This window comes from Megascapheus bottae, chromosome 22 (genome assembly GCF_031878675.1).
Source record: "Megascapheus bottae isolate mThoBot1 chromosome 22, mThoBot2.hap1, whole genome shotgun sequence".
NCBI lineage: Eukaryota > Metazoa > Chordata > Mammalia > Rodentia > Geomyidae > Megascapheus > Megascapheus bottae.
The window spans coordinates 249508-261656 of record NC_143530.1 but is presented as its reverse complement, the minus strand read 5'-3'; the positions used below and the strand labels follow the sequence as shown (position 1 = coordinate 261656).

At 52.2% G+C, this 12149-nt stretch overlaps 1 pseudogene; it reads left to right on the top strand.

The window, feature by feature from the left end:
- Positions 1-11026: 11026 nt before the first annotated feature.
- Positions 11027-11443, top strand: LOC150047535 (large ribosomal subunit protein eL30 pseudogene; annotated as a pseudogene).
- The last annotated feature ends 706 nt before the right edge of the window (positions 11444-12149 follow it).

Genomic DNA, 12149 nt, shown 5'->3' with positions numbered 1-12149 from the left:
GGAGGGGCTCGGGTGGACTGTACAGCAGGGGCTGGGGTGGACTGTGCAGCAGGGGCTCTGGTGGACTGTACAGGAGGGGCTCGGGTGGACTGTACAGGAGGGGCTCGGGTGGACTGTACAGGAGGGGCTCGGGTGGACTGTGCAGGAGGGGCTCGGGTGGACTGTACAGCAGGGGCTGGGGTGGACTGTACAGGAGGGGCTCGGCTGTACTGTACAGCAAGGGCTCGGGTGGACTGTACAGCAGGGGCTCGGGTGGACTGTACAGGAGGGGCTCGGGTGGACTGTACAGCAGGGGCTGGGGTGGACTGTACAGGAGGGGCTCGGGTGGACTGTACAGCAGGGGCTCGGGTGGACTGCACAGGAGGGGCTGGGGTGGACTGTGCAGGAGGGGCTCGGGTGGACTGTACAGCAGGGGCTGGGGTGGACTGTGCAGGAGGGGCTCGGGTGGACTGTACAGCAGGGGCTCGGGTGGACTTTACAGGAGGGGCTCGGGTGGACTGTACAGCAGGGGCTGGGGTGGATTTTACAGGAGGAGCTCGGGTGGACTGTACAGCAGGGGCTGGGGTGGACTGTGCAGCAGGGGCTCTGGTGGACTGTACAGGAGGGGCTCGGGTGGACTGTACAGGAGGGGCTCGGGTGGACTGTACAGGAGGGGCTCGGGTGGACTGTACAGCAGGGGCTCGGGTGGACTGTACAGGAGGGGCTCGGGTGGACTGTACAGCAGGGGCTGGGGTGGACTGTGCAGCAGGGGCTCGGGTGGACTGTACAGCAGGGGCTGGGGTGGACTGTACAGGAGGGGCTCGGGTGGACTGTACAGCAGGGGCTGGGGTGGACTGTGCAGCAGGGGCTCTGGTGGACTGTACAGGAGGGGCTCGGGTGGACTGTACAGGAGGGGCTCGGGTGGACTGTACAGGAGGGGCTGGGGTGGACTGTACAGGAGGGGCTCGGGTGGACTGTGCAGGAGGGGCTGGGGTGGACTGTACAGGAGGGGCTCGGGTGGACTGTACAGGAGGGGCTGGGGTGGACTTTACAGGAGGGGCTCGGGTGGACTGTGCAGCAGGGGCTCGGGTGGACTGAACAGGAGGGGCTGGGGTGGACTGTACAGGAGGGGCTGGGGTGGACTGTACAGGAGGGGCTCGGGTGGACTGTACAGCAGGGGCTGGGGTGGACTGTACAGGAGGGGCTCGGGTGGACTGTACAGGAGGGGCTCGGGTGGACTGTACAGGAGGGGCTGGGGTGGACTGTACAGGAGGGGCTCGGGTGGACTGTGCAGGAGGGGCTCGGGTGGACTGTACAGGAGGGGCTCGGGTGGACTGTACAGGAGGGGCTGGGGTGGACTGTGCAGCAGGGGCTCGGGTGGACTGTGCAGCAGGGGCTCGGGTGGACTGTACAGGAGGGGCTCGGGTGGACTGTACAGGAGGGGCTGGGGTGGACTGTACAGGAGGGGCTCGGGTGGACTGTACAGCAGGGGCTCGGGTGGACTGTACAGCAGGGGCTGGGGTGGACTGTGCAGCAGGGGCTCGGGTGGACTGTACAGGAGGGGCTCGGGTGGACTGTGCAGCAGGGGCTCGGGTGGACTGTGCAGCAGGGGCTCGGGTGGACTGTGCAGGAGGGGCTCGGGTGGACTGTGCAGGAGGGGCTCGGGTGGACTGTGCAGCAGGGGCTCGGGTGGACTGTACAGCAGGGGCTCGGGTGGACTGTACAGGAGGGGCTGGGGTGGACTGTACAGCAGGGGCTCGGGTGGACTGTACAGGAGGGGCTGGGGTGGACTGTACAGCAGGGGCTCGGGTGGACTGTACAGGAGGGGCTCGGGTGGACTGTACAGCAGGGGCTCGGGTGGACTGTACAGGAGGGGCTCGGGTGGACTGTACAGCAGGGGCTCGGGTGGACTGTACAGGAGGGGCTGGGGTGGACTGTACAGCAGGGGCTCGGGTGGACTGTACAGCAGGGGCTCGGGTGGACTGTACAGGAGGGGCTGGGGTGGACTGTACAGCAGGGGCTCGGGTGGACTGTACAGGAGGGGCTCGGGTGGACTGTACAGCAGGGGCTCGGGTGGACTGTACAGGAGGGGCTCGGGTGGACTGTACAGGAGGGGCTCGGGTGGATTGTACAGCAGGGGCTCGGGTGGACTGTGCAGGAGGGGCTGGGGTGGACTGTACAGCAGGGGCTGGGGTGGACTGTACAGGAGGGGCTGGGGTGGACTGTGCAGGAGGGGCTGGGGTGGACTGTACAGCAGGGGCTGGGGTGGACTGTACAGGAGGGGCTGGGGTGGACTGTACAGGAGGGGCTGGGGTGGACTGTACAGCAGGGGTTAGGGTGGACTGTACAGCAGGGGCTCGGGTGGATTGTACAGCAGGGGCTCGGGTGGACTGTGCAGGAGGGGCTCGGGTGGACTGTACAGCAGGGGCTGGGGTGGACTGTACAGGAGGGGCTGGGGTGGACTGTACAGGAGGGGCTGGGGTGGACTGTGCAGCAGGGGCTCTGGTGGACTGTGCAGCAGGGGCTCGGGTGGACTGTACAGGAGGGGCTCGGGTGGACTGTACAGGAGGGGCTGGGGTGGACTGTACAGGAGGGGCTCGGGTGGACTGTGCAGCAGGGGCTCGGGTGGACTGCACAGGAGGGGCTCGGGTGGACTGTACAGGAGGGGCTCGGGTGGACTGTACAGGAGGGGCTCGGGTGGATTGTACAGCAGGGGCTCGGGTGGACTGTACAGCAGGGGCTGGGGTGGACTGTACAGCAGGGGCTGGGGTGGACTGTGCAGCAGGGGCTCGGGTGGACTGTACAGGAGGGGCTGGGGTGGACTGTGCAGGAGGGGCTCGGGTGGACTGTACAGGAGGGGCTCGGGTGGACTGTACAGCAGGGGCTGGGGTGGACTGTGCAGCAGGGGCTGGGGTGGACTGTACAGGAGGGGCTGGGGTGGACTGTACAGCAGGGGTTGGGGTGGACTGTACAGGAGGGGCTCGGGTGGACTGTGCAGCAGGGGCTCGGGTGGACTGTACAGGAGGGGCTCGGGTGGACTGTACAGGAGGGGCTCGGGTGGACTGTACAGGAGGGGCTCGGGTGGATTGTACAGCAGGGGCTCGGGTGGACTGTACAGGAGGGGCTCGGGTGGACTGTACAGGAGGGGCTCGGGTGGACTGTACAGGAGGGGCTCGGGTGGACTGTGCAGCAGGGGCTCGGGTGGACTGTACAGGAGGGGCTCTGGTGGACTGTACAGGAGGGGCTCGGGTGGACTTTACAGGAGGGGCTCAGGTGGACTGTACAGGAGGGGCTCGGGTGGACTGTACAGGAGGGGCTCGGGTGGACTTTACAGGAGGGGCTCGGGTGGACTGTACAGGAGGGGCTGGGGTGGACTGTGCAGCAGGGGCTCGGGTGGACTGTACAGGAGGGGCTCTGGTGGACTGTACAGGAGGGGCTGGGGTGGACTTTACAGCAGGGGCTCGGGTGGACTGTACAGGAGGGGCTCGGGTGGACTGTGCAGCAGGGGCTCGGGTGGACTGTACAGGAGGGGCTCTGGTGGACTGTACAGGAGGGGCTGGGGTGGACTTTACAGCAGGGGCTCGGGTGGACTGTACAGGAGGGGCTCGGGTGGACTGTGCAGCAGGGGCTCGGGTGGACTGTACAGGAGGGGCTCGGGTGGACTGTACAGGAGGGGCTCTGGTGGACTGTACAGCAGGGGCTCGGGTGGACTGTACAGGAGGGGCTCGGGTGGACTGTGCAGCAGGGGCTCGGGTGGACTGTACAGGAGGGGCTCGGGTGGACTTTACAGGAGGGGCTCGGGTGGACTGTACAGGAGGGGCTCGGGTGGACTGTGCAGGAGGGGCTCGGGTGGACTGTACAGGAGGGGCTCTGGTGGACTGTACAGCAGGGGCTCGGGTGGACTGTGCAGGAGGGGCTCGGGTGGACTGTGCAGGAGGGGCTCGGGTGGACTGTACAGGAGGGGCTCGGGTGGACTCTGCAGCAGGGGCTCAGGTGGACTGTGCAGCAGGGGCTCGGGTGGACTGTACAGGAGGGGCTGGGGTGGACTGTACAGGAGGGGCTCGGGTGGACTGTACAGCAGGGGCTCGGGTGGACTTTACAGGAGGGGCTCGGGTGGACTGTACAGGAGGGGCTCGGGTGGACTGTACAGGAGGGGCTCGGGTGGACTGTGCAGCAGGGGCTCGGGTGGACTGTACAGGAGGGGCTGGGGTGGACTTTACAGCAGGGGCTCGGGTGGACTGTACAGGAGGGGCTGGGGTGGACTGTACAGGAGGGGCTCGGGTGGACTGTACAGCAGGGGCTCGGGTGGACTTTACAGGAGGGGCTCGGGTGGACTGTACAGGAGGGGCTCGGGTGGACTGTACAGGAGGGGCTCGGGTGGACTGTGCAGCAGGGGCTCGGGTGGACTGTACAGGAGGGGCTGGGGTGGACTTTACAGCAGGGGCTCGGGTGGACTGTACAGGAGGGGCTCGGGTGGACTGTGCAGGAGGGGCTCGGGTGGACTGTGCAGGAGGGGCTCGGGTGGACTGTGCAGGAGGGGCTCGGGTGGACTGTGCAGCAGGGGCTCGGGTGGACTGTACAGGAGGGGCTCTGGTGGACTGTACAGGAGGGGCTCGGGTGGACTTTACAGGAGGGGCTCGGGTGGACTGTACAGGAGGGGCTCGGGTGGACTGTGCAGCAGGGGCTCGGGTGGACTGTACAGGAGGGGCTCGGGTGGACTGTACAGGAGGGGCTCGGGTGGACTGTACAGCAGGGGCTGGGGTGGACTGTGCAGGAGGGGCTGGGGTGGACTGTACAGCAGGGGCTCGGGTGGACTGTACAGGAGGGGCTCGGGTGGACTGTGCAGCAGGGGTTAGGGTGGACTGTGCAGCAGGGGCTCGGGTGGACTGCACAGGAGGGGCTCGGGTGGACTGTACAGGTGTGGCTCGGGTGGACTGTGCAGCAGGGACTCGGGTGGACGTGTGCAGGCCGTGTTCAGAGGTCTGCAAATCAAAATCTGATGGAAACCTCTGAGTGCAAAAAGAAGAGAGGACCCAGGTTCGAATCCCCAGCACCACACACACCGACACATCCAGAGGGACTGCAGAGGCCCTAGTAGGCCTCAGCCCGGAGCTCAGCCAGGACTGGAAAAAATGATTTTAAAAATAATTTTGTTATATTTCAGAACAACGTATCTGATTTTTAATTCATTGCAAGTGCCAGCTTCAAACTATTATATTCTCCTCTGGTTCTTTTTATTTATTTTTTACTAAGAGTGTAACAGAATGTTTGTTCATCTGTCTTGATACTGAATAATAAGGACATGGACACTGTTCTTAACGTAGAAGGGAGATCCTAAATGTCTATCCAAACCTTTTTTGACGTAATTTGCTTCCAGCTATACTCACAAAATGTTCGGATGTATTTTCCTGTGATACAGGTACCTCGGGAATCATGAATCCCAGGATGACTGAGAAACCCTGACTACACCCTTAACTCTAAACGATGCATTAGTAGCTGCCTCTTAAATTGATAGAGTTAGAATTGGGAACCCCTTGTCACCGGCTGTTCAACTGTAACCACCCAGGTCTCTGATACAACCTTGGACTTGTAGCTGCTTATCATTGGGAAATAAAGGCACCTTGTAAAACATAGATAAGGGATTCTATCAACTGTGTTTTACTTTCTACAGAGTATTTCAGCTTTTGTGTTAAATTTTTGGGTTGAAATTTGTACATGAAAAATTTTCTCAGAACATCTTGAATATCAATTGTCCTGCAACTGATAGCGTATTATCCTAGGAAATTTGAAGAGAAGAAAAATAAATACAATGCTTAAATATTCACTATTCTGTCCAGGTATCTGTTACACAGACTGAGCTTTTATGCAAAAGGTTATTTGAATAAACCATGTATTACTGGGAGGTGTATAGTATAATAAACTAATTCATTAATCTGATAATATTATTTTACATTAAATGATAAGTATTTATAATTTGGGGGAGGTAAAAAGCAAAGCACATTACTGAAAGAAAAATTTAAATCAGGAAAAAATAGGTTTATTCGGGCTTTTTATAGAATGATGAAAGATTATTTCCTAAAGAAAAAACACTTGCTTGGTTTCAGCTAGAATCAAATGGGAAAAAATATATACAATGCCTGGATAACATCCCAGCCATCTGCTTCTGCCTCTGAGTAGCTCAGATGAAAAGAAATCAGATTCTATTCTCTGCGGCGATTCTCTTGGTTTGCTGATTTAGAAGAATGCATATTTGACTGTCTCTTCCGGGAAAAGTTCAGGCAGTAAACCCCATTCAGGCTGTTTTCTAAAAGGTTAGCGTGGTTTCAGATAAATGTTTATTTCTAGTATGAATTTTGCATCGTAATACGGTTCCAGTTTCTTCACAGCGTTGCATCATGAACACGAGTGTCTGTTGTTAATGGGGTGCTGAGTGAGGGGGCAGGGGAGGAGGAGCGGACCCTGAGGGGAGGAGGGCGGAGGACACTCGTGTGTGTTCCTGCGTGTGATTGCTTGTGATGGAGAGTGTGTACTGATGGCATGTGTGTGTCCATGACACACGTGTGCTTGTGATGGAGAGTGTGTGCTGATGGCGCGTGTGTCCATGACACATGTGTGCTGTGATGCAGTGTGTGCTGATGGCACGTGTGTGTCCATGACACACATGTGCTTGTGATGGAGAGTGTGTGCTGATGGCACGTGTGCATCCATGACACATGTGTGCTGTGATGGAGAGTGTGTGCTGATGGCATGTGTGTGTCCATGACACACATGTGCTTGTGATGGAGAGTGTGTGCTGATGGCATGTGTGTGTCCATGACACATGTGTGCTGTGATGCAGTGTGTGCTGATGGCACGTGTGTGTCCATGACACATGTGTGCTGTGATGGAATGTGTGCTGATGGTATGTGCGCATCCATGACACATGTGTGCTGTGATGGAATGTGTGCTGATGGCACGTGTGCATCCATGACACACATGTGCTTGTGATGGAGAGTGTGTGCTGATGGCACGTGTGCATCCATGACACATGTGTGCTGTGATGGAGAGTGTGTGCTGATGGCATGTGTGTGTCCATGACACACGTGTGCTTGTGATGGAGAGTGTGTGCTGATGGCATGTGTGTGTCCATGACACACGTGTGCTTGTGATGGAGAGTGTGTGCTGATGGCATGTGTGCGTCCATAATGCACGTGTGCTTGTGATGGAGCGTGTGTGCTGATGGCACGTGTGTGTGCATGACACACGTGTGCTTGTGATGGAGAGTGTGTGCTGATGGCCCGTGTGTCTGTGCCAGTGGCCATATGTGCTCCTGTGTTTGAACTCATGAATGCTGTGTGCTCGAGACTCGTGTGTTGGCCGGGTGTGACACACGGTGTGCACTCATCTCACGATACTGTGCAGTCACTCAGGTGTGTTCATGACGTGTGTGTGCTCGTGGCACGCGTGCACTGGAGAGGAGCGGGAGGGGAGCAGGGTGTGTGGGAGAGAGGCTGAATCCGTTCAACACCCTCTGTGCTCTCGGGGAAATATCAGGGTAGAGTGGAGGAGAGACCCATGAGTCCACAGTAGAAATCATGAAGCCAAGGGACATTCCAGGGCTTGCATAAAGGAATGTGTCCATCAAATGCGGTGCCACATGGCCGGAGCTCACATTCACAAGATCAGTGTCTTTTCCACCTTACCAGTTATTCCTCATGACATCAGAAAGCCAGCTCATCACTGAGTGCTGAATTTCTTGTATATGGAAAATGGTAAGTATTGAATGTAAAAAATGAATTTAATAAGAAAAGATACTTCTCCTGATAGTTTTGTTCAGAGCGAGAAGAACAGATGGATTTTTCTATCCTGAAAAGTAAACAATAGGCATAAACAACAGGCACTGAGACAGCCACACACTTTTTGGCAAAACGTATGTGTTGTAGATTTTAGTGGACATATTTTTTGTTTTTATTTTTAAGATAAAGACAATAATGTGCCTATTTGTTTTTATCCAGCTCCATTTACCTTGGCTTGTTGTTTTTAACAAGGGAAAGGCATCATAACTAATGTATAACTCCATTCTTCTTAGTCTGAAGTAATTTTGGTTCTAATAAAGTATTTATCATGAAGTTTGAAAGTTTCCATTTTCTGGTCTACAGAATATAACTTTTTAATGGGACGATAACGAGTCTTAGTCTCCTGGGCTCTTTGCCCATTCTGGAAACATGGTTATAATTTAATGTCCCCGAAACCTTTCAAGGTATAAATGAGGATTTTTCTCTCTCAGCCCGTGAGTGTTCTGGCTCGGGGTCCTCAGGGAGAGCAGGGGACGGGGGCCTGGCCACTGACTTGGTTCGGGTCAGGGGAACAAGCGCAGACATGTCCAGACCGCGGGTCTCCGGCCACCTCTGTCCACTTCCACACGCATCCCCTGGGCCTGGCATGGGAGAGATGAGAGCCAGCCAGACTCTCAGCCAAGCCATCCAGCCTTCTTTCCGTGTGCTGACTGTAGAGTCCCCGTCCTCCACCTGAGATGGGGACTAAGGGACTGGAAAGACGATTGATGGGAAACACGTCTGTATTTTCTTAAGAACGAATCAAAGTGAACATTCTTAATTCACACGTGGTTTTTCCAGACACAGTATTGTCCTCGATGGTTTAAAAGGACTAGCGAGTGAGGGTCAGTCGTTCATCATTAATTTATTATTTTCTTAAGAACTAATCAAAGTGAACATTCTTAATTCACATGTGGTTTTTTCAGACACAATATTGTCCTCTATGGTTTAAAAGGACTAGCGAATGACGGTTAGTTGTTCATCATTAATTTTACTGTCGACTTTTATTTCTCAACCAAACAAGGCAATTCACATAACACAGACAAAATATATACAGACTTGTTCTATATTTTATTCCTGCTTCTACCCACACTTGTTTATGAAGAAATCAATCTGCCTCCCAACTACTATATCCCTGTAATAAGGAATTAATATTTATTAGTTCCCATTCTTTCACATGTCTGTTATTGGAAAGGGTTGTCTCATGAAGCAGTTCAAGTAGAAGCTAAAAGGCGATATATCTTAAGTTTCAAAAGAGATCTTGCCGTGGATGGGCGCTGAAATCTTAGTGCCTCCTGCAGTGTGGAAATGTTATGATTAATGACATCATTAGATGTGTATCGTTAGCTTCAGCTTTCAACTTCTGACCTGGCCACTGGGGAGGGTGGGATGAGGCCTGATTGTGCTATGAATGATTAATGAGTTTTGTTTGAGAATTATTATCATTCAAAGTAAAAGCTATAAGCTTTTCATAATAAGCATGTTTTCAAAGCAATGTTATCTGATTGAAACCTTTCTCTGAGTGCCCTTGGTTGAAGTGTTTCCAAGAACTGTCTCCCTTCCTTTTCCGTTGAGGTCTTCAAGCCCTCAAGTGGCCACCCCGAGACCTGAGGGGGCCTCTTCATGCAAGATCCTTGAAGGGAAGGCTTTTACTATAGATTCTGCTTTGAGAAGCAGTACCTATGTATATTAAATGCTGCATAAACTTACCAGGAAGGCTGGGAATGTGGCCGAGTGATAGTGTGCTTGCTTAGTATGCACCAATTCCTGGGTTCGATTCCTCTGTACAAATGCACAGAAAAAAACCAGAAGTGGCGCTGTGGCTCAAGTGGCAGAATGCTAGCCTTGAGCAAAAAGTGTCCAATGACAGTGCCCAGGCCCTGAGTTCAAGCCCCAAGGGTGGCAAAAATAAATCAATAAATCAATAAAAAGTACTGATGCCCAGGGCAGTGACTAGATCAAGACAATGTGCTGTGTGTCCAAAATCTACAAGAAATGATTTGGAATGTCACGTAAAACGAGTAGAAAGCCTCTGAGAAGGTAAATACATACCCTGCTTTGAACATTACTCAAAGTCCAAATGCATCAAAACATCACATAGTAACCAATATACCTGTGAATATTTTGTGTTTTTAAATATGGGTTTTAAAAGATTAGGGGCAAACAACTAGACTTCAACATGATTGCTTCCACTCTTTTCTGATCAACCACAACTTGAGGTCAACATGTTCAATTTCTAGTATTTTATTGCACAAATATGCATATAATATTGTGACTCAGTTTAAGGTATCATAATAGAATTGACCATAATTATTTTGGAGCAATATTTCCATGATTTATGTATAATTCTTCTTTACTGATGTTTTTCATAACTGTACAGTAGTTGATCAGTAACAATGTATAATTTATGTATTCTTGTGTGGATAGATTCATGACAGGAAAATTAGGCATATGCTGCCACAGGAAACAAGTCTAAAATCTAAGAACCTGGCTTATTTTTCCTTGCTCAGGAGTGTGTAGTAGTTTAACAAGGTTCTCAGGGCAACACTGTCTTCAGGGACCCAGCAGATGAGAGCCTGCTGTTCACCAAACCGCGGCCTCTGTGCTGGCAAAGACCCAGAAGCATCGTGCCGAGCAGGAGCTCCTGCCAGGCTGTTGCCTAGAAACAGCCATGAGCACCAGCTTTGAAGGCAAGGGCAGAAAAGTGAAGTGTTATGAACTAGCAATAGTATCACCACTCACTTTGTTTCTGTTTGTACACCCCACACCCCCAGGCCTCCTTGCATTTGTGTGAGGTAGATCCCTCGTGAGTGGCACAGTCGTGGTCCTGGGGACCAGCTGGTTGGCCTCCATGCCACCAGAGCATTTCCACCATCCTGCCTGCACCTGCAACCACACTGACAGCTTACACACTCCAAATCTGTAGTTTATGTATTTCAACTCACCATGCTTTTGGATGACCTCTTGGATGTTTTCTCCACAAAGCAACAACATTCTCATTATTACAAGTTTTCTTATATCACCAAGATAAAAGCAGAAAAGCCCTAAATTCAGCCTTACTGACGAATGCTTACAGACAGCTTCATTAGATCTAAAATGCATTATACAAGCACAGTAAAATATCTGATTGTTAATAATGAAGTTTTTCTAAATGAATAGGAAACAAAAGACTACTGTTGAATGATCAAGCAACCTGGAGAATAAATTAAGATATACATATATGCTTTTTTCTCTCCACCCGGCCATCTTGTCAGCTGCTTTCGGTTGGGAACCCTCCCGTACCTAAGGCAGGAAGATGGTAGCGGCCAAGAAGACGAAAAAGTCTCTGGAGTCGATCAACTCTAGACTCCAGCTTGTTATGAAAAGTGGAAAGTATGTGCTGGGGTACAAGCAGACTCTGAAGATGATCAGGCAGGGAAGGGGGAAATTGGTCATTCTTGCCAACAACTGACCAGCCTTGAGGAAATCTGAAATAGAGTACTGTGCTATGTTGGCCCAAACCAGTGTCCATCACGACAGTGGCAATACTATTGAACTGGGCACCGCGTGTGGGAAATACTACAAGTGTGCACACTGGCCATCACTGACCCGGTGATTCTGATATCACTGGGAGCATGCCAGAACAAACTGGAGACAAGTCAACGGCATAATTTTTCTTTAATCAAACTTGCCTGAGCTGGCTTAAAAACATCTTATTCATTTTGGTCCTTCTTATCTTTTTGTTTCCTTACTACTTCCTGAAGGTGGGATTAGCTAGGAAAAGGCTGCTGGATGTGGTAGCAAGGCTTCCGTTTTCCTATTTTTTAGAGGAATTATAGTGAGAAGCTGTTAGCAAAAATGCTGGGAACCAGAATGTGTTTTATATCGGTTATTTCCCTATTTAGGCATCTTTACTGACAGGAATGGGAACTAAGTCTAAACTTAGATTTGTATATACGTTAAGCATGTACCATGAAGAATAATTTTATAACATTTTTAGTGATAGAAAAATTGGCTGGGCAGTGGCGGCTAACACCTGCAAGTCTAGCTAGTCAAGAGGCTGAGATCTGAGGATCTTGGTTTGAAGCCAGTCTGGGCAAGAGTTCATGAGATTCTTAATTAACTAGCAGAAAGACAAAAGTAGAGGTGTGCCTCAGTGGGAGCCCTCAAGTGAAAAAGCTGAGGGACAGCACAGTGCCCTAGGTTCAAGCCACAGTATCTGCACTAAAAAAAATTAGTAATATTTTTGTGTATACTAGTATCATTTGTGGGGCTATTTTGTACCAATTCTACATCAGATGATAGTATTGCTTTTGTGAAAATTATTTAATGTAAATGTAATAAGGAATAAACATGTTTTATTTTGAACCAGCAAAA